This window comes from Mesoplodon mirus (assembly GCF_964341445.2).
Source record: "Mesoplodon mirus genome assembly, chromosome: X".
Classification (NCBI taxonomy): domain Eukaryota; kingdom Metazoa; phylum Chordata; class Mammalia; order Artiodactyla; family Ziphiidae; genus Mesoplodon; species Mesoplodon mirus.
In genome coordinates, this window is record NC_138981.1 from 141,326,066 (window position 1) to 141,347,733 (window position 21,668).

General features: G+C 46.6%; 1 pseudogene across 1 annotated transcript; it reads right to left on the reverse strand.

Moving 5' to 3' along the window:
- Nucleotides 1-10,122: 10,122 nt before the first annotated feature.
- Nucleotides 10,123-13,049, reverse strand: LOC309796345 (dipeptidase 2-like; annotated as a pseudogene). The gene is made up of 6 exons: nucleotides 13,029-13,049; nucleotides 12,468-12,641; nucleotides 12,016-12,100; nucleotides 11,271-11,346; nucleotides 10,481-10,616; nucleotides 10,123-10,380 (listed from the first exon to the last, which is right to left on the reverse strand). The product of its transcript is annotated as a dipeptidase 2-like (transcript).
- Nucleotides 13,050-21,668: the final 8,619 nt, after the last annotated feature.

Below are 21,668 nucleotides of genomic sequence, written 5' to 3' on the forward strand. Positions count from 1 at the left end.
ACAGCTACGGTTATGCTCCAAAATTATCACTAAAGCATAATACAATTGTAAAGGCATTAATGTGTGATTAATATGTAGATACTTATGTAAATGCAATTTTAGTAATGCTTTGTGGAGAGTCTCAGAATCTAGGTATTTAAAAAAAAGAATAAGGAGTTCTTGAAACTCTCAGGGAATTATATAGAAGTCTTTGTGTCTATAAATATCTATCTGGAATAATGCATTTTCTCAGAAATAAACTAGGCATAAAATTGTAGGAAAAAACTTCATGAAATGAAAGAGCATGTGAGATGGACATACAAGAAAAGGAATATTCTCAGAGAATAATGAACAGTGTGAAGTTCAGCAGAAGTGTAATACAGATTCAAAGAGTAAAACTTTGGAGAGCCTAATTATGAGTTCCTCATATTGCATCTTTGGAGAGATGGTAGTCATTTGAAATATGATGTTATAAGATGACGTTAACATACTTAAATACTTTCATTTAGAAATGACCACTTAGAACCAGAGTAAATGAAAGAGAGCACAAAATTATGTTTCTGTTGATTTTTGAAGATCTCAGGTGAGTGCTGATAATTTAAATATATATGATGTTGGGCTTCCCTGGTGGTGCAGTCGTTGAGAGTCTGCCTGCCAATGCAGGGGACACGGGTTCGTGCCCCGGTCCAGGAAGATCCCACATGCCACGAAGTAGCTAGGCCCATGAGCCATGGCCGCTGAGCCTGCACGTCCAGAGCCTATGCTCCACAATGGGAGAACCCACAACAGTGATAGGCCCGCGTACTGCAAAAAACAAAACAAAACAAAACAAAACATGATGTCTTTCACTGCAAAATAAAGGAGCTGTTACGGTGGAGGATTCCTGGACTGAATGTCAATATTATGACAATAGTATGAGTGTGTTTTTTGTTTGGTAATTACAATCATTGTTGCTTTTTTTGTGGTCATCCATTTACAATGTTTGGTGTCAGTTGATTTTTCTCTTGTAAAACTAAAATGCAGTCTGTGTGTGTGGAAAAAAGAAAACATGCATGATGTCTTGATAAAGTTGTATGTAATTTGAAATCTGGAAAAAAGCATTTATTTTCTATAATGCTAGGATGCTAATTGGACATTTTTGCAAGAAAGAGATTTCAGGATGCAAATCTCGTGTCTCTAAGGTGGGAAGCCAGTTCATGGCGGAACATTCTATTAAACTTGTGTGAGTGCAGAAATATTTCTTTGGAAGGAAGAGGTCACGAATCCCTTTTTAACCGTTAGTGGTTTATAGTATACCAAATGAGCAAAATGGGTATTTCTGAATTTTAGAAAAAAAAATAATATATTTTTTTCTGCATTTATATTATGCAGCTGATGTAGAATATCAAAAATTCTTTATTTTGAAAACCAGTGTAATCTATTTGACATAATTCATATATATTGAACCTGTGGTACACACACACAATTAAACTTACATTCAAAAAATTTTTTCACTTAAGAAATATTTTCTACTCTAGTTGATTTACAACGTTGTGGTATTTTAAAATACATGTTTATTAGAGTATAATTGCTTTATAACACTGTATTAGTTTCTGCTTTACAACAAAGTGAATCACCTATATGTATACATATATCCCCATATCCCCCCGTCTTGAGGCTCCCTCCCAGACTCCCTATCCCACCCCTGTGGGGGACATAAAGCACTGAGCTGATCTCCCTGTGCTATGCAGCAGCTTACCACTAGCTCTTTTACATTCGGTAGTGTATATACGTCAGTGCTACTCTCTCACTACGTCCCTGTCTCCCCTTCCGCCCTGTGTCCTGAAGTCCGTTCTCTGCATCTGTGTCTTTATTCCTGCCCTGTCACTAGGTTCGTCAGTACCATTTTTCTGAATTCCATATATATGTGTTCACGTACGGTATTTGTTTTTCTCTTTCTGACGTACTTCACTCTGTATGACAGACTCTAGGTCCAACCACCTCACTACAAATAATTCCATTTTGTTCCATTTTATGGCTGAGTAATACTCCATTGTATATATAGGCCACATCTTCTTTCTATATTCATCTGTCGATGGACATTTAGGTTGCTTCTATGTCCTGGCTATTGTAAATAGTGCTACAGTGAACATTGTGGTACATGTATCTTTTTGAATTATGGTTTTCTTGGGGTATATGCCCAGTAGTGGGATTGCTGGGTCATATGGTAGTTCTATTTTTAGCTTTTAAGGAACCTCCATATTGTTCTCCATAGTGGCTGTATCAGTTTACATTCCCACCAACAGTGCAGGAGGGTTCCCTTTTCTCCACACCCTCTGCAGCCTTTATACATTGTTGTATTTCTGCTGTGAAGCAAAGTGATTCAGTTATATATATATATATATATATATATATACATATATATTCGTTTCCATTATGGCTTATCAGAGGATATTGAATATAGTTTCCTCTGCTGTACAGTAGATCTCTGTGGCTTGTCCATCCTATGGAGAATAGTTTGCTTCTGCTATTCCAAAACTCCCAATCTTTCCATCACTCTCTCCTTGGCAACCACAGCTCTGTTTTCTATATCTGTGTGTTTGTTTCTGTTTTGCTGACATGTTCATTTGGGTCCTGTTTTCGATTCCACATGTAAGTGATATTATATGGTATTTGTCTTTCTCTTTCTGACTTACTTCACTTAGTATCATTATCTCTATGTCCATCCATGTTGCTGCAAATGGCATTATTTCATTCTTTTTTATGTCTGAGTAATATTGCGCGCGCTCGATGGAGAAATGATCCACGTGGGCGCGCCAATTCCTCCAGCCGCACGAAGCAAGTGGCGCGGGCTCCCAAGAGCCCAGCATGAGGTGTGCCCGCTGGTTCAACTCCGGTCGCCATGCTGAAATCAGCAGTGGCCCAGGTCACACCAGCACTGGCGGGGGGCTCCGCTGCCCGCTCTACCGCTTCTCCTGCCGCCGCTGTAGAGCCCGCGGGGTGCGCACCATGGGCAGGGGCTCATTGGGACCGTGGACTGTCAGGTCCCGGCGAGGTGCCAGAAGCAACCGAGCCACGAGCGACCACAGCCGCAGCCGCCGTGCCAGAGCCATACTCCCCTTGTTGCGGGAGAGGCGCACGACAGTGACGTCACGGGTGTGCCAAGGCCTTGCAGACGATGGTGGCGTGGCTCAGTAAGGCCCGCGGCATCGGCGAACTGTGTGGAAGGAGCGGGATCTGTAGAGCTCAGCAGCGGCGAGATCTGTAGGTCTGAACAGGGGGTGGTGACTCCAGACCCCGGCCAACCTTGGGGAAGGGTGCGCGATGGAGGCAGGACCAGGGTCCGGCGATACGCGGCGATGGGGCCCTGGCATTACGAACCAGGAGGGCGGAGGGCTTCTGGCGATCTGATGTCTGATCCCTGCCATGCTCTTTTGTCATCCTCATGGCTCCTGTCATGGCTCGGCCAGTTCGGGTCTCCCCCTGTGACTTAATGAGGGTGTGGCGATGTTTTCCCAGATGTGGTCCCCGTGTAAGGTCTTTTAATGCAAGTATTTATTGAGAGTCTGAGTGAATGGTCAGGCCTGGGGGCCGAGACCAGGAGTCCGGAGTCGTAGGTCCAGGCTCACCCTTCCCTTAGAGCTCTGCAGAGAGCTGAGGGCCCCAAGGGCAAGCTGATGGCCTTCAGCGTATCTTCTCTTCAGTCAAGAGAACTCATCTCTTGGTGCTTTTTCCCCTTTCTTTTCAGCTGAGGTTCATTCTCCCCTCCCCTGTCACCCTTTCCAGCTTCTCATCCTGAAGCCACTGCTTTCTTGGGTAGTTCACCTCCACCGCCTTTCCAGTCAGATACCTCAATTACGTAAAGAGCAGCGAGGAGGGTCCTGCTACAGGTTTGTGGCTTGTCTCACAAAGCCAGGGTCAGGCAGAATATTTTACTTGAATTCAGTTGTTCAGGTTGCCAAAAAGCCTTACACTGCTGGTACTTCTTGAACGGATCCCGAAAATGGGTGTCCGATCATTTCTGTAATTTCCAGTGCCTGGGGTAGGAGATAAGGTAAACGTGGATTAACCACCTGGGAGGTGGTTACTTTCATTAGATACTGTTCTAGAGATAAATACTATTAAATTTCAAATAGCATTTTGATACACGATAGACTTTCTGGAGAGTTACCTGTTAAGCCAGCAGAGGAGAGAGGTTTGAGTACTCATGGGTGAACAGAGTCATTGGATAGAGCAATGGCTCTTGAGTGAGGGTGATTTTGCCCTCACCCTTCCTCCAGGATGTTTGACAATGGCTGGAGACATTTTTCTTTGTCACATCCGGGGTGTGGGGGTGTGTGGTGCTGCAGGCATCTAGTGGGTAGAGGCCAGGATGCTACTACATATCGTACAAGGCATAGGACAGCCCTCCCCACCACCCCAAAAGAATTATCTGGCCCAAAATGTCAATAGTGTGCTATGGAGAAACCTTGGATAGAGGCTGAGGACTGAAGAGAGGCTGAGGTTGGCACATGTACTCTCACTTCAGGTAGTCAGTCACATTTGCCAGACTCTTGTGTGGCCCTGCCCCTTTCCCAGAATCTGTAGCAGGCACACTGATGCCATTGCTTGTCATGTCCTTGGGGTGAGAAAACCATGGGGGCTCCTCAAAGTCATAAACACAGGAAGGAGTGATTTAGGAGGGTGACGTGGGAGAAGAGAGCTTTAGGAAGAACAAAATTGTCCTCATGTGTTTGAGAAATGTGCCAGATGGAAAAGAGATGAGGTGTGCCATGGGGTGTACCATTGCAGAAATCAGACTGGGACTGATGCGTGACAGGGAGTCAGATTCTGAATTTGATATAGACTGCTGTAGCAACTAGAAAGGCCTAGATCTGTCTAGAGAGTGCTGGGTTTTCTCTCACTGCTAAGTTCATGTATAGGCTGATGACCAGTGATGGGTGATATGATAGAGGGGAGTTGATATAAAGGATGCTCTAAGATACTGTGATTCTACACTACTTTTACGATTCTTTCCCAGAACTCAGAGCTCCTCGTTCGTTAGCTGAAGAGCTCCTTGGATGTCTGCTCTGACATGTTTCATCCATTTACATGTGCCACTCATCTTTCAGGTACAAAAGAAAGAATCGCTTTGCACAAAGCCAGAAGGGATACACTGAAAGAATGATCAGAAAAGAATAATACATAGGTATGTATTTGCATTGGCTTTCTCCAAATATTTGAGATAGGGTAGCTGGTTAGTGGCTGCTTTCTCGTGCTCGAGCCCTTACAACGTGATCACCTCAGAATGTCATAGGGATTGGAGCCTGTCTGAGCCTGTCTGTCTCTGCCCGTGGCCCCTAGTTTCTTCTTGTCATTGCTTTAGGTACTGCATAAGGCCCTTCTCTTTTCCTCCCGCTCACAACAGACATTGAGTAACCTCTGGTTGTGACTGAGATGCATATTTCACAGTATAGTACTTTAGAAATGAGAAAGGTTTACTTATTGTGGAAACAAATGTAGGCCCCTGGGAGTGTTAGTGTCACTTGGTAATGTTTTTCCCAGGACTGCCATGGTAACTGACGTTGCCTGGTTACTCCCTAAGTTTTGAAAAGAATTCTTCCTTGGATCTAAGGTGATAATGGTACATTCCTTCCTTCATTTATTCATTCAGTAAATATTTTCTGAGCACCATGTATGTGCCAGGTACTTTTCATATGGACAGTGAATGAAACAGACAAAATTCTTGCCCTAGTGAACTGTATATTCTGATTTAGTTGGCTTGGGGTGAGGCCTGGCCATTGGTAGTTTTAAAAATCTCTCCAGATGATTCTAATGTACAGCTAGGTTTGAGAATCACAGTTATAAATGAAGCACTTTGGGAATTGCAAAGGCATTGCCGAAATAAAAAGTGGCTATTGGTATTCCTTCGCTATTCCTGCATTCTCCTGCCTGCATCAGGACTGTTGTACAAGTGCCGATCATTTTCTTTTCAGCCCTTTTCACTGTTGGCCTAGACCCTTTACCCCTCTTTCTAACCTCACACCCTACCTCCTTCTGGTCTTTCAACCTCCAGTCCATCATCTGTTTGGGATTTATCCTAAACTTGGTGGGAAGCCATTGCAGGGTATAAACAGAGAAGTGGTGTTAGCAGAGATGCCTTTTTCAGACACCATACTGGCTATTGTAAGAGAATGGATAGGAGGGGGCAGGAGAAGATTTGGGGAGACTCATTAGGAGACTGGCTTTGTGCACAGTGGTGGCCTTGGAGATGGAGTAAAGCAGGCGGGCTAGAGTGATATTTGGAAGGTTAGTGATGGCTTGGAGGCGAATAGGAGTAAGTGATGAATTGGATGTGGGGAATGTGGGTTAAGGATGTGTAATTGGGTAAATGGAGGTGCTACTTACTGAAATGGGAAAAATGTTCTCCCCACATATTGGCCTGATAAACACCTTCTCACCCTTTAGACCTGGAATCAGAGATCATTTCTTTTTTATTTTAATATATTTTATTTTATTTCATTTTTATTTGGGCTGTGATGCCAGCTTGCAGGATCTTAGTTCCCCAACCAGGGATTGAACCCAGGCCCCCTGAACTGGAGGCACAGGTTCCTAACCCCTGGACCACTGGGGAATTCCCAGCAGAGATTTTTTCATTGTTTTTTTAAATATAAGTTTTAATTAATTAATTAATTAATTTTTTGTCGTGTTGGGTCTTCATTGCCCCGCATGGGCTTTCTGTCATTGCGGTGAGCAGGGACTACTCTTCGTTGTGGTGCACAGGCTCTGTGCGTGCAGGCTTCAGAAGTTGTGGCGCATGGGCTCAGTGGTGGTGGCTCGTGGGCTTAGTTACTCCGAGGCATGTGGGTTCTTCCTGGACCAGGGAGCAAACCCGTGTCCCCTGCATTGGCAGGCGGATTCTTGTTTTTGTTTTTGTTTTGTTTTGTTTTAAACATATTTATTGGAGTATAATTGCTTTACAATGGTGTGTTAGTTTCTGCTGTATAACAAAGTGAATCAGCTACATGCATATGTATATCCCCATATCCCCTCCCTCTGGCATCTCCCTCCCACCCTCCTGATCCCACCCCTCTAGGTGGTCACAAGGCACTGAACTGATCTCCCTGTGCTATGCAGCTGCTTCCCACTAGCTAGCTATTTTACATTTGGTATTGTATATGTCAGTGCTACTCTCTTACTTCATCGCAGCTTACCCTTCCCCCTCCCCGTGTCCTCAAGTCCATTCTCTATGTCTGCATCTTTATTCCTGTCCTGCCCCTAGGTTCATCAGAACCATTTTATTTTTTTAGATTCCATATATATGTGTTAGCGTACGGTATTTGTTTTTCTCTTTCTGACTTTCTTCACTCTGTATGACAGACTCTAGGTCTATCCACCTCACTACAAGTAACCCAATTTTGTTTCTTTTTATAGCTGAGTAATATTCCATTGTATATATGTGCCACATCTTCTTTATCCATTCGTCTGTCGATGGACACTTAGGTTGCTTCCACATCCTGGATATTGTAAATAGTGCTGGCACACGGATTCTGAACCGCTGCACCACCAGGGAAGTCCCCAGAGATTATTTATTAAGGGAGGCCCTCCTCAACCCCCATCAGTCTCTTCCTTGCTGAGCTAGACTCCCACAGCCTTACATAACTGCTCCTTCATAGCACCATGCACACTTTTAATTTCACACATATTTGTAAGTTCCCTTTCTAAAACCCTCTGTTCTATTGAACCTTTTCCTCCTGCCTCATCATTTTATCTCTAGTGCCTACCAGTGCTTTGCATATCTTAGGGGCTCAGTAAGTGTCTGTTGAATAAATAATTGGAGACAGAGGACAAGGCTTAGGAGGGGAGGTCAAGGCTTTGTTTTCTACATGTGGAGTAGGAGAAGCCCTTAACACATCCGAGTGGGGATGTGTTTTGAGCAGTTGGTATGAGGTTGGGATGCCTTTGGAGATGATCATGGCCAATATTTTAAACCATGGGAGTGAATAAATTTGTGAGGGAGGATGTGTGAAATTAGAAGGGAAGAGGGCCCACGGCTGAGGAGCAACCTCACCATGTGAGGGGAGGAGGTGAAACCAGCAAAAGAGACTGAAAAACAGGGGTAGAGAGAAAAACTGGGAGAGTGTGTGGTCAACGAACCCAGGGAGGAGAGAGATCAAGCAAGACGGGAGGCTCCACCACACCGTGTGCTGCTAGCAGAACAAGATTGAGGACGGGTCAGTGTCTCGTAGATTGAGCCACTTCGAGGTAATTGGTGACTTTAATCAGAGCAATTTTGGGAGAGTGGCAGAGGTGGGGGGAGGCCAGGCCGGAGTAGGCTGAGGAGTAAAAAGTTAGTACCTCTGAGAAGAGCATCCTTGGCAAGCTTTGTGGTTTTTAGAGGGGACCATGTTTGCTTAGAATAAATAAATTAACAGTTATCTCTGGGCCATGGAATTTTGATTTTCTTCATTTTACTCCTGTTGCTCTACCTTCAAAATATTTTTAGAGTGTGACCACTTCTCACCACCTCCCCTACTATCTCTCCATCCTGAGCCACCATCATCTCTGACATGGGTGACTGAAGAGCCTTCTAACTGATCTGCCTGTGTCTACCGTGGCCCCCACAGTCTGTTTTTCATACAGCAGTCACCGTGATCATGGGGAATGCGATCAGTCATGCCACTCCTCTCCTTAAAACCCTTCACTGGCTCCTATCGTGAAGAGCTAACAAAGACTGCAGAGCGTCCTACAAGGCCATTCGGGGTCTGACCACTGTGTCCTATCTGCTTACTGCTCCCCATCCATTGTGTATCTGACTTCCGTTACCCTCTTCTCCTTTCTGTGCTGCAAACACAGCGGGCTCCTTCGTGTTCTTCTAACACACCAGACAAGCTCCTGCCCCAGGGTCTTTACACTGGCCCTTTCCTCTCCTGTGCACTCGTCCACTAGACTAACTCAAATCTCTGCTCAGATGTCATCTTCTCATTGAAGCTTATCTGGGCTTCTCTATTTAAAATTTTAACCTATGGGGCTGAGGTCGGGGGGGAATGGGTGAGGGTGGTCAGAGGATACAAACTTCCAGTTACAAGACAAATACATTCTGGGATGTAAGGTACAGCATGGCAACTATGGTTAACAATACTGTATTGTATCTTTTTTCTTTTTTCATTTTATTTATTTATTTATTTGTTTATTTTTGGCCGTGTTGGGTCTTCATTGCTGCGCGTGGGCTCCCTCTAGTTGCGGTGAGCGGGGGCTCCTCCTCGTTGCGGTGCACAGGCTTCTCATTGTGGTGGCTTCTCTTGTTGCGGAGCACCGGCTCTAGGCGCGTGGGCTTCAGTAGTTGCGGCACGTGTCCTCAGTAGTTGTGGCACACGGGCTCTAGAGCGCGGGCTCAGTAGTTGTGGCGCACGGGCATAGTTGCTCCTCAGCATGTTGGATCTTCTTGGAGCAGGGCTCGAGCCCATGTCCCCGGCATTGGCAGGTGGATTCTTTACCACTGCGCCCCCAGGGAAGCCCTACCTCTCATTATTAACTCAATGTATTTACTCACTTTTGGCTATAATTAGTGCAGTTGCTATTATCATTAATGAACTGGGGGAAGATCGGGTGGTTGTCTAAGTAGCCTGAACCGACTAGAGAGGAAGTCCATGAGGAATAGGAGAGGAGGTGTGCCCACATCCAGAGCAGTCTAGCCATTGGAGGTCCATGGCTCATTAAGTAGCCTGAGATTCTGGGCTCTGTCCAAATAGGTACAAAGATCATTTGTGATCTAGGCATGTTCTCTTCTTGGGCATCTGAACCAGAATTCCCTGAAAGATCCCCAGGTGGCACTCAGTGGGTCAGGATGTGGATGGAGGTGAGCTACACAGAGGGAACCGAGTAAGGTCCACCCTCCCGCAGCCAGAGCCACCCACTGTCTTCTTCCAGTGCTGAGACAAGCCACCTGGGTTTCCTCAGGCCACTGCCAACAGGTCTTCCTTGAGTATCCAGTGTCTAAACTGCAGGGTCCCCCACCAAACCCCAGTATTGGGAGCCTGCACCACAGACCCCAGCACGGAGACGGACACTCATGCTGATTCCATTTCTAAAACATTTATTTTCAGGAAATATTTGTGCTCGTATGCAAGGAAACTTTGTGGGTATCTGTGGCTGCCAAAGTGACATCTGACAGGATTAACTGGATCACCAGAGCCAAACAATAAGGACTGGGAAGGCGGCAATAACTGTGAGGCCTGGGCCCATGTGGGGGCAAGATTTTGAGAATGATCACTTAGGTGACAAAATGGGATTCCCACGAACCTCAGCTCTGGTTAGTTTCTGGTCTGGAGCCAGATCCTCTCTCTGATGCAGACTTGGGAGGACGGAGCGGCAAGAGCTGCCCAGCTGCTCATCTGGGAACTCATCCTCCAAGCGACTCTGTCCCTCGTTCTCCTCCCGTACCTGGAGGCGGCAGTCAGTGGGCAGCACTTCTCACAGCACCCCCACGTACACCTGCTCAGACCACCTGCTCAGAGCTACTCTTCTGCCCAGCCCAGCATACCTGCTCCACCTGTCTGAAGACCCACCGCACGTTTCCTCGAAGCACACCCCAGAGCTCTTCCTCACTCCAGCCACGCCCCAGCACCTCCTCTATCAGTACCGGGTATATGGACACGTCCTCCAGCGCCTGTGGGAACCTGTGTGGCCGCCAGCCAGCCAGCTCTTGGGCCTCAGACCTGTTCCCTGGTCCTGAGTCAGAACCAAAGCCCTATGTGTCCAGGGTCCACTGAACCCCAGCCCTGGTCAGATATGGAGAATGGAGACTTGGAGAGAGTAAATGATTCACTCCTGCTCTTCATCCTTCAGAGGAAGACCCCAAAAGCACCTCGACTATTCATCAAAAGTCATTGAGTTGTACTGTTAAGATCTATGCCTTTCACTGAATGCACTTTTTGCCTCCATTTGTAAAGAGGAGAAAAGCTTTTTAAGAACTGGGTTGAACCCCCGGAATGCACAGACCCAACTACAGGCAGAGAAGATGGTCAGCCCAGCCCAGACCTTACTAAGAGTCTGCTCAGAGGCCGTGGGTCTGGTCTGCTGGCACTGGATGGGTGCAGATGCTGGGCAGATGAGCTCTGTATGGTGTTTTAGACAAATCTGATGACCTAGAGTAGGGTCAAACAGACAGGAGAGCCCAGGAAGCAGACCCTGGGAGAGGGGAGATACCAGTTGGGCCATCACACCTGAGGCTATGGTCAAGGCCATGAGGGCCATAGTGTGGTGGGCACGGTGGCTGTGAAAGCCCCACTGCTGCCCAGCCAGCCCGAGACAAGCCACAGGGAAGCACCCACCGGCCAGCCCCATCATAATCTCCGCCAATCCCAATGAACTTGCATCCAGTGACTGCCCTGATGTGGTCGAAGTGATCTGAAGAATGGAAAGTCAGCAGTGTGGGGCTTCCAGGGCAGGGGTGGGGGTGATGACTGGCCTCTGTTGATTCCCCTTTTTGCAGCCTGTAGGCCAAACAGGCCGGTTCCTTCATGGCCTGGCACCGAGAGCACCAACTAGAGGGCCCTGAGGTTTGATCTGAAGTGATCCCAGCTGGCTCTAGAACTGGACTTCAGATTTGGAGTGGACCCCAGAGCCCCCTCTTTGGGCCATTTCTCACCCAAGATTCACCCTGCCTCCCAGTCTCCTTGAGAACCTGTGGGGGCTCCTTTCCCCGGGTGTGGAGGATGAGAGAGGAACAAGAGTACAACTGATGAAGACCCCAGAGACCTAAGGAGCTGTCCAGTCCCTTGGCCAGAGGTAGGGGCAGTGCGCTTTAGGAGCCCCTGCAGAGGCACAGATGGGCAGCACCTGGGCTCTGTGTCTGACAGCCTCCCTGATACCCATCATTATCGCAGTTTTGATTCCATGGCTCCAGCTCCACATGGCACCAAGGTGCTGTGTACCATCCATTATTGGCATTTTGGGAGCTGTACCTATTGCCAACAGGTGGGCCAAACCACTGGGGCTCTTTTGAAGTCCTCCCCAAATTTGGATCCAGCTTCAGCTCCAAATCAGAGTTTTCAGAGAGCCCAGGATGAGGCTCACCTGCCCCAGTAGACATGTTGGCTAACGGGTTGCACTGCAGCACCCGCACAGACAAGGACACCATCACGATGCCACTGTTCTTCTTGTGCAGGGGCGGACCGGTGGACAGTCAGCTTGGCCCCCAGCACAGCCACCTGCCTGTTCACTCTCTCGGCCCCTGTGAGGAAGGTGTTCAGCCCTGGCTTTGAGGTCAGAGTCATCTCTTCTCTGGGTTTGTGTGAATGGAGGAGCCACAGCCCTGGTCTGGGTAGTGTCTTGGCCCTGGGTTTCCCAGTTTGGAAGAGTATCTTACCACCTAGGGCTCAAGAGTTCAGGGGCTGTGGACCATGGGTTTTGGGGGCAGAAGATATTTAACCTGGGGTTTGGGGAAATTGAGGGAGAAGAGGCTCAGGTTCAAGGGCCCCTGGTTTGAACCTCTTGCTTTAGGGATTAGGGCCAGGGCAGTCTCTCACGAGAAGCTGCAGGATATCTTCAGAAACATTCTGAGTGTTCTTGCACACCCCCCGGGCCACTGAGTGGGAGAAGATGACAGGTGCCTGTGACACTTCTAGGGCTCGCCGTGCCACAGCATGAAAGACATGGGACAAATCCACCATCATGCCCAGGCGGTTCATTTCTGCCACCACCTTTTACAGGGACAGGATGGGGAGAGGGCATCAGGGCTGCATTTATCTTGTGTGCATTTATCTGTAGGGAACAGGCGGGGCTGTACATTCCTGTGGGGCAGGGTATGGAACCCGGGTACTTACCTTGCCAAGCCGGTGAGCCAACTGACATTGCTGTAGAAGGGGTGGATACCCTTTGCTGTGCTCTGTGCCCTGCAGGATGGCCAGGAGGCAGTCTGACTGGTGGCCATGACTTGGCTACAAGAGCCTAGAAAGAGGTTCTTTTGAACCGTCTACACCTGCGACTCCCTGGTGCAAGAGGAGGGACCCAAACTGGGCTGTGCCTGGCAGTAGGAGGGCCCATCTGGGGACTCAGTCTTGACTATATTCAGGAAAAAAAATGCATACGCCCTTTTTGGTCAACTGCATCGTTGTCGAAGTTCTGTCTCTTTTCACTTGCTTGAAAGGCGACTCCAATCTACCTCTTGAAAACTGTTTCCTGCAATTCTGCCTTGCTCTCAAATCCTTTTCGTTGCCTTACCTCAATATATTTTTGGAGGATTGTTATCATGTATAACCCTGCAAGTTTGTCAATTGCAGTGCCCCTGAGCTCCATTTTTTAAGTCCCTTTTTTGGGCACTGGCCACAAAACCCCAGGATTGCTTCAGGCCCTATTCTTGTTCCGGGGTGCAGGCTAAGACTTTGGTTAGTTCTTCTTCCTGCTTGGAAATTAGAGTGACATGTGCCTGTCCAAACACCTAGGGCTGGTCTTTCATTGGTTCCCCCTCTTCCCGTTCATCCTCCAGACAAATTTCTAACTGTACAAAACAGGAGGTTAAAGCTGCTGATTCTTCAAGTGGGGAGCTTGTTAGAAAAGAGGCTGGAGGGGTGAACCTGATTACCAGGAGATGAGGAGATGAGGTGCCTTTTCCAAACTCTTCCCGGTCAAACGGTGTACCATCCTCTGGGTGTCAGGCATGTTTTAGCTGTAGGTAGAGTCCCTTTCACGTAAGGAGAACACCAGGGATTTTTCCAAATCAGTGTCTGCCCGAACCCCACACTGGGAAATTTTTAAGCTACGGGTACACGTATGTTCATTAAGGGCCTTAGGCAGTAGTCAGAGTCTGAGCTTTAGTTGATTGAAATCCTCAGGGTCAGAAGCGCTCACCATCGGCCTCCCTTAGGTTACATTTTATCTGTCATTGATACATGATGTAGATATAGATATGTATTCTTTTTCAGATTATTTCCCCTTCTAGGTTATTACAGAATATTGAATGTTGTTCCCTGTGTTATACAGAAGTTCCTTGTTGATGATGTATTTTATACATAGCAGTGTGTGTGTTAATCCCAAACTGTTCATTTATCCCTCCTCCCACGTTTCCCATTTGGTAATAATACGGTATAAGGTTTTATACTTCTCGGAAATGGGGGAGCTGAAAGAGAGGTCTCATTTTCAGTGGAAAAGCATTCAAAACAAGATTGAAGCTTCAGCCAAGATTATTAGATGTCCATCCTTGGAGAGATATCACGTCATTTCTCTAATATTGACCTGACAAATAAGACGAACCCCTCTACTGAACTTGCTTATAGTAAAGTGATGGAAATATCAAATGGAAGTCTTAGAAACATCTTATTTTACCTGAGCCTTATACACTGCTCTGTTTTCCTTACAGTTTGGCTCACACATCTGTTCACTGAAGTTACAATGTTCTCAATTTCTGTTACTGATCCTCCAGAGTGGGCCCCAACAAGGGTCCCCCTGCCCAGTGTCGTTGAAGCCAAAAGAACGAGACTGAGTTTGGTTCAGAAGCAGAGGAAACTTTATATTTTGATCAGAGAATGGAGAGGTGAGAGCGTGCGCTCCCCCACGGGCTGTGGGCAGGGCTGCTGTGTAGGGATCCCAGCAGCGTCAGCGGGAAGGAGGGGGCGGAGCTCTCGAGGGCCGGGTTGGCTGGAGCTCAGGCTCTATGTCGCGGAGTCGGCAGGGGCCCCATGAGCTGAGGGGTCGGCCCAACCATTCTGCACTAGGAAATCGGGACTGAAGTGCCGGGTGTGGGACCTCTGCATGTGGAACCCTAGGAGCACGTGAAATTAGACAAGGCACAAAGGAAAAAAAGGTTAGATTTTATTTTGTTGCCCAGATTCTCTTTTTATCTCCCAGGACTTTTTAATGGGCTTTGCTGGTGACAAACCCCTCCCCTGCCTTTTGTCCCGTTCCTCATTCTTGGGGTGCTGAGGGTGCAGACCCCTCTTCTGTAACTGCTTCGTGCTGAGTTGGGAGTCCTCATACCCAGGGTGGAGGGGCAGAACTTCTCCGCAGCAGCCTCCAGGTGAGGTTGATTGTCCGCAGGCCTCCTGCCTCACTGCTCGTCCGCCTGAGCACCAGCACTGGAAGTGTTATAGATTCTAATGACCTTTAAGGGTCCAAGAAAGAGATGCGCAGAGACGCTGGGGGGGCAGGTTTCACCCTGCCCCACATTTGTTCGGCCACCTTAGGCTGACGGTTTCTGCCAGCCTAGATGCTCTGACCAGTAGTCTGCGCTTTCTTCAATTAGGCCCCTGAATTAACGTACAAACAGCACCAGGTGTGAGAGCCCTGCCTGCTCAACTCCCAGACAGTCCAGGGTCGGTGGTGATCCGGGACCATGACGGCCACTGAGTCAACGGCCTTTTGAAGTAGCCAGGAGTATAGCCAGTCTTACTGGCTGCTGTCACCACAGTGTCTGTAGGCTTTTCTATGGTGCCAGCATTATCTATGGTTCCCCTGCCCAACTTATTAGCTGCCCTCTGGGTGCAGTAAGTCCTGCAAGCAGTAGTCTGCTCTTTCGGGGCACACTCTTCTTGTTTTCTGAGAGAATCTCCAGGTCAAGTGATGGTCACACGAGTCGTCATGGGGGCCCGTTGCCCCCATTTGTCTCTCTGGAGGTTGGCGGTGGAGGGCCTCCTCACTCGAGGTCACTGTGCCCACGGAGCGACCCCTGCAACTTCAGGGCATGGTGGGCGGTTAGGATCACCACGTGGGGTCCTTTTCCATTAGGAGGGAGCTGGCCTTGTGGGCTGCTGATTTCCAGGTTTTTAGATACCCCAGTATCCTGGGCGGATGGGGCGGCAGGCCAAGACCTTGGTGAACATAGTTTATCATACCTGAAGGGCATTCTTGCGTTGCTCCATTTCAAGTGGTCCCAGTTTTTGCACTAATGCTCCAAGGGCGATTCACCTTTGACCGGGAATGTAAAGGTCAAAGGGTTTAGGTAAATTAGGGAGTTCCAGGGCAAGGGTCTGAATTGACTGCTCTTTCCATTCTTGAAAGCCTGCTTCTGGATTCTATTCAAAAGGATCATCATCTTTTTGTGTCAGTGTTTCATATAGAGGCCCAGCTATTAGACTGTAGTTAGGGATCCAGATGCAGCAAACCTTGTCCTCCCCAGGAACCCCTAAGATGTCTTCTAGTTTCAGAAGGGGTAAGGCTGAAAATGGCTTCTTCCATTTCCTGGGATGGGCTTCTCCGACCTTCTGTGAGAATGAAGCCCAGGCAGGTCGCCTTAGTCTGTGATATTTGAGCCTTTTTCTTGGACACCGTGTATCCTTTATTGGCTAGGTGGTTCAGAGGCGTCCTTAGTAGGGCTGGCGATCAAAATGTCGCCTGCATATTGAAGGAGGGTTCCCTTTACCAGAGGTAGAACTTTTAGGTCTTTAGCTAACGTTTCCCCAAAGATGGTGTGGGAATTTTTGAACCCTTGGGGAGGACGGCCCAGCAGTATTGTTTTTGCTGTATGTTGAGTCCTGCAACGGGGCTCGTGGTCAGGCCAATCCCAGGATATGGAGCTCACCTGGGCAGTTTCCCTCCCCTCCCCGCAGCCCATGGGGCTCTCGTGGTCAGGCCCCTCCCAGGATATGGAGTTCACCTGGGCAGGTCCCCCGTAGCCAACGGGACTCTCGTGGTCACGCCCCTCCCAGGATATGGAGCTCACCTGGGCAGGTGCCCAGCAGCACATGGGGCTCTTGTGGTCACGCCCCTCCCAGGATATGGGGCTCACCTGGGCAGGTCCCCAGCAGCCCACGGGGCTCTCGTGGTCAGGTCCCTCCCAGGGTATGGAGCTCACCTGTGCAGCTACCCAGCAGCCCACTGGGCTCTCATTGTCAGGCCCCTCCCAGGATATGGAGCTCCCCTGGGCAGGCACCCGGCAGGGCTGGGCACACAGGAACCGTGCACATAGCCCACCTTGCAGAGAACCCCCAGCTCCCCTGTCGCTCACAGCTGACACAGAGCACCTCAGAGCAGGACCTGAACTAACAGACAGCAGCTCCGACAGGTCTGTGACCCTGGGTATCACTCTGTGTGGCCTCCCTCCGCCTGGTCTTCCAGAGACTTCCACTGCAGCCGGGGCACCAGGCCTCTGTCTCCACCCACCACCCCTCCTCTCCCTGACTCCTGGGTTCCTCTCATTAGGAGAGGGTCTTCTTGAAGTTATCTCCCACTCATGGGCCAGATAAAGTGAATAGAAAACAAGCCGGAGCTGCAGCCCTTTGTCTCTCCTGACTCTCAGGAGCCCACACCTGTTCTGTGTACGTGGCCGGTGCAGCAAGGTCCGTTTTCTGCAAATGTGAGCCTCTGAGGGGTGAGGATTGGCTGACCTGGGCAGCCTGACCCGGCCTGCCAGCCCTCCCCAGGTGTGCCTGGGTTGAGTTCAATATAAACACCGTTCCAGGCAGCCAAAGAGCCCCTGCAGCTGTGCCTGACGCCATATTCTGTGACCTGTCAGCAGTCTCGGGGCTGGGCTGGTGGGAGGGAGGGAGGGAGGGAGGGGCCACGGCTTTGTGGGTGGCCCAGTGTGAGTGGGGCTCTGCTGGACTTTCTGCAGGAGTTGCCAGGCTGCCACCTGCTGAAGAAGAGGATGTGTCACCCATACCTCCCGCTGGAATTTCTCCCCAGGCAGAGGTGAGGAAGGAAAAAAGCAGTGGGGGCTGGGACAGGAGGGGTATCTCAGGCAGGGAAATGGAAATTTTCCAGAAGAGCGCCCAGGGCCAGGACCACCCTGGCTGGCCTACAGGCACCAAGTCGGCCTGCGTGCTCTCGCTGGTGTGGCTCCACGGCCCTTCCTCTAGGCTTTCAAGTCATTGCACACATTCATGTGTTCTACCTGGGAAGGTTGGGAACGGTTCAGCAGCAGCTGGCCTGGGGCTCAGCTCACGTTTACTCACAGATGCCTCGGCACGGTCCCCCAGCTTTGCAATGAGGACACTCCTTGCCAGGGTGGGGGGGCACTGCTGGCTGCATGGGAGACTATTCCCCACCTGTGACCAACTTCAGAATTGTTTACCTGTGGAGCAAGTGCCCTGATAGGGTTTTCCTCTATGACCGGTGGGTTCTGTTTTTTCTCTTTTATCTTTTTTTTCTTTTTTGGCTCAAGGTAGGTTTTATTTCTCTTTTTGTATTTATAGATATAAGCATGGAACTAATTCATTCATATAAATATGTTTGTGGGAAGGAAAGCACTTTTTTCTGTTTTTTAAAAAAATATTTATTATTTTAATTTTTTATTTAATTTTATTTTTTATACAGGTTCTTATTGGTTATGTATTTTATACATATAAATGTATATATGTCAATCCCAGTCTCCCAATTCATCCCACCACTAACACCCTGCCACTTAACCACCTTGGTGTCCATACATTTGTTCTCTACATTTGTGTCTCTATTTCTGCCTTGCAGACTGGTTCATCTGTACCATTTTTCTAGATTCCACATATATGCATTAATATACGATATTTGCTTTTCTCTTTTTGACTTACTTCACTCTGTATGCCAGTCTCTAGATCTATCCATGTCTCTACACATGACCCAATTTCATTCCTTTATATGGCTGAGTAATATTCCATTTTATATATGTACCACATCTTTTCCATTCGTCTGTCTATGTGCTTCCACAGGTGATTCCATGACCTGGCTATTGTAAATAGTGTTGCAATGAACATTGTGGTGAATGTGTCTTTTTGAATTATGGTTTTCTCTGGGTATATGCCCAGTAGTGGGATTTCTGGGTCATATGGTAGTTCTATTTTTAGTTTCTTAAGGAACCTCCATAGTGACTGTATCAATTTACATTCCCACCAATAGCAGAAGAAGGTTCCTTTTCTCCACACCCTCTCCAGCATTTGTGGTTTGTAGATTTTCTGATGATGCCCATTCTAACAGGTGTGAGGTAATACCTCATTGTGGTTCTGGTTTATATTTCTCTAATAATTAGTGATGTAGAGCAGCTTTTCATGTGCTTCTTGGCCATCTGTATGTCTTCTTGGGACAAGTGTCTATTTAGGTCATCTGCCCATTTTTGGATTGAGTTGTTTGTTTTTTTACTGTCGAGCTCCATGAGCTGTTTATATATATTGGAGATTAATCCTTTGTCCGCTGATTCATTTGCAAATATTTTCTCCAATTCTGAGGGTTGTCTTTTCATCTTGTTTGTAGATTCCTTTGCTTTGAAAAAGCTTTTAAGTTTCATTTGGTCCCATTTGTTTATTTTTGTTTTTTATTCCATTACTCTAGGAGGTGGATCAAAAAAGATCTTGCTGTGATTTATGTCAGAGTGTTCTTCCTATGTTTTCCTCTAAGAGTTTCATCTAGTCCAGTCTTACATTTCAGTCTCTAATCCATTTTGAGTTCATTTTTGTGTATGATGTTAGGGAGTGTTCTAATTTCATTCTTTTACATGTAGTGTCCATTTTTTCCATCACCACTTACTGAAGAGACTGTCTTTTCTCCATTGTATATCCTTGCCTCCTTTGACATAGATCAGTGGACCATAGGTGTGTAGGTTTATCTCTGTGCTTTCTTTTTTTTCTTCTTTTACATCTTTATTGGAGTATAATAGCTTTACAGTTGTGTGTTAGCTTCTGCTGTATAAAAATGTGAATCAGCTATACGTATACATATAACACCATATCCCCTCTGTCTTGCACCTCCCTCTCACCCCCTTATCCCACTCCTTTAGGTGGCCACAAAGCACCGAGCTGATCTCCCTGTGCTATGTGGCTGCTTCCCAGTAGCTATCGATTTTACATTTGGTACTGTATATATGTCCATGCCACTCTCTCACTTTGTCCCAACTTATCCTTCCCCCTCCCCATATCCTCAAGTCCTTTCTCTACATCTGTGTCCTTAATCCTTTCCTGCCCCTAGGTTCTTCATAAACTTTTTTTTTTAGATTCCATATATATGTGTTAGCATATGGTATTTCTTTTTCTCTTTCTGACTTACTTCACTCTGTAGGACAGAGTCTAGATCTATCCACCTCAGTATAAATAACTCAATTTCATTTATTTTTATGGCTGAGTAATATTCCATTGTATATATGTGCCACATATTCTTTATCCATTTATCTGTCGATGGACACTTAGGTTGCTTCCATGTCCTGGCGATTGTAAATAGAGCTACAATGAACATTGTGGTACATGACTCTTTTTGAATTATGGTTTTCTCAGGGTAAATGTCCAGTAGTGGGATTGCTTGGTCGTATGGTAGTTCTATTTTTAGTTTTTAAGGAACCTCCATACTGTTCTCCCTAGCGGCTATATCAATTTCTATTCACAGCAACAGTGCAAGAGGGTTCCCTTTTCTCCAATAAATGTCTCACCAGTATTTATTGTCTGTAGATTTTTTTGATGATGGCCATTCTGACTGGTGTGAGGTCATACCTCACTGTAGTTTTGATTTGCGTTTCTCTAATGATTAGTGATGTTCAGCATCCTTTCATGTGTTTGTTGGAAACCTGTATATCTTCTTTGGAGAAATGACTCTTTAGGTCTTCTGCCCATTTTTTGATTGGGTTGTTTGTTTTTGTGATATTGAGCTACATGAGCTGCTTTTTGGAGATTAATCCTTTGCCGTTTGCTTAATTTGAAAATATTTTCTCCCATTCTGATGTTTGTCTTTTCGACTTGTTTATGTTTTCCTTTGCTGTGCAAAAGATTTTAAGTTTCATTAGGTCCCATAATTTAATATTTTCTTCTTTCCATTTCTCTTGGAGGTGGGTCAAAAAGGATCTTTCTGTGATTAATGTCATAGAATGTTCTGCTTATGTTTTCCTCTAAGAGTTTTACAGTGTCTGGTCTTACATTTAGGTCTCTAATCCATTTAGAGTTTATTTTTGTGTATGGTGTTAGGGAGTGTTCTATTTCATTCTTTTACATGTAGCTGTCCAGTTTTCCCAACACCACTTACTAAAGACACTGTCTTTTCTCCATTGTATACCCTTGTCTCCTTTGTCATAGATTAGTTAACCATAGGTATGTGGTTTTATCTCTGTGCCTTCTATCCTGTTCTATTGATCTATATTTCTGTTTTTGTGTCAGTACCATATTGTCCTGATTACTGTAGCTTTGTAGTATAGTCTGAAGTCTTGAAGTCTCATCCCTCCAGCTCTTTTTTTTTCTCTCAAGACTGCTTTGGCTATCTGGGGTCTTTTGTGTCTCCCTACAAATTTTAAGATTTTTTGTTTGAGTTCTGTAGAAGATGCCACCAGTAATTTGATAGGGATTGCATTGAATCTGTAGATTGCTTTGGGTAGCATAGTCATTTCCACAGTATTGATTCTTCTAATCCAAGAGCACAGTATATGTCTCCATCTGTTTATATCATCTTTGATTTCTTTCATCAGTGTCTTATAGTTTTCTGAGTACAGGTCTTTTACTTCCTTTGGTAGGTTTATTCCTAGGTATTTTATTCTTTTTGTTGCAGTGGTAATGGGATTGTTTCCTTAATTTATCTTTCTCTTCCAGGTTGTCCATTTCATTGGCATAGAGCTGCTTGTAGTAGTCTCTTAGGATGATTTGTATTTCTGTGGTGTCTGTTGTGACTTCTCCTTTTTCATTTCTAATTTTATTGATTTGAGTCCTCTCCCTCTTTTTCTTGAGTCTGGCTAAAGGTTTATCATTTTTGTTTATCTTCTCAAAGAAGCAGCTTTTAGTTTTATTGATCTTTACTATTGTTTTCTTTGTTTCTATTTCATTTATTTCTGCTCTGATCTTTATGATTTCTTTCCTTCT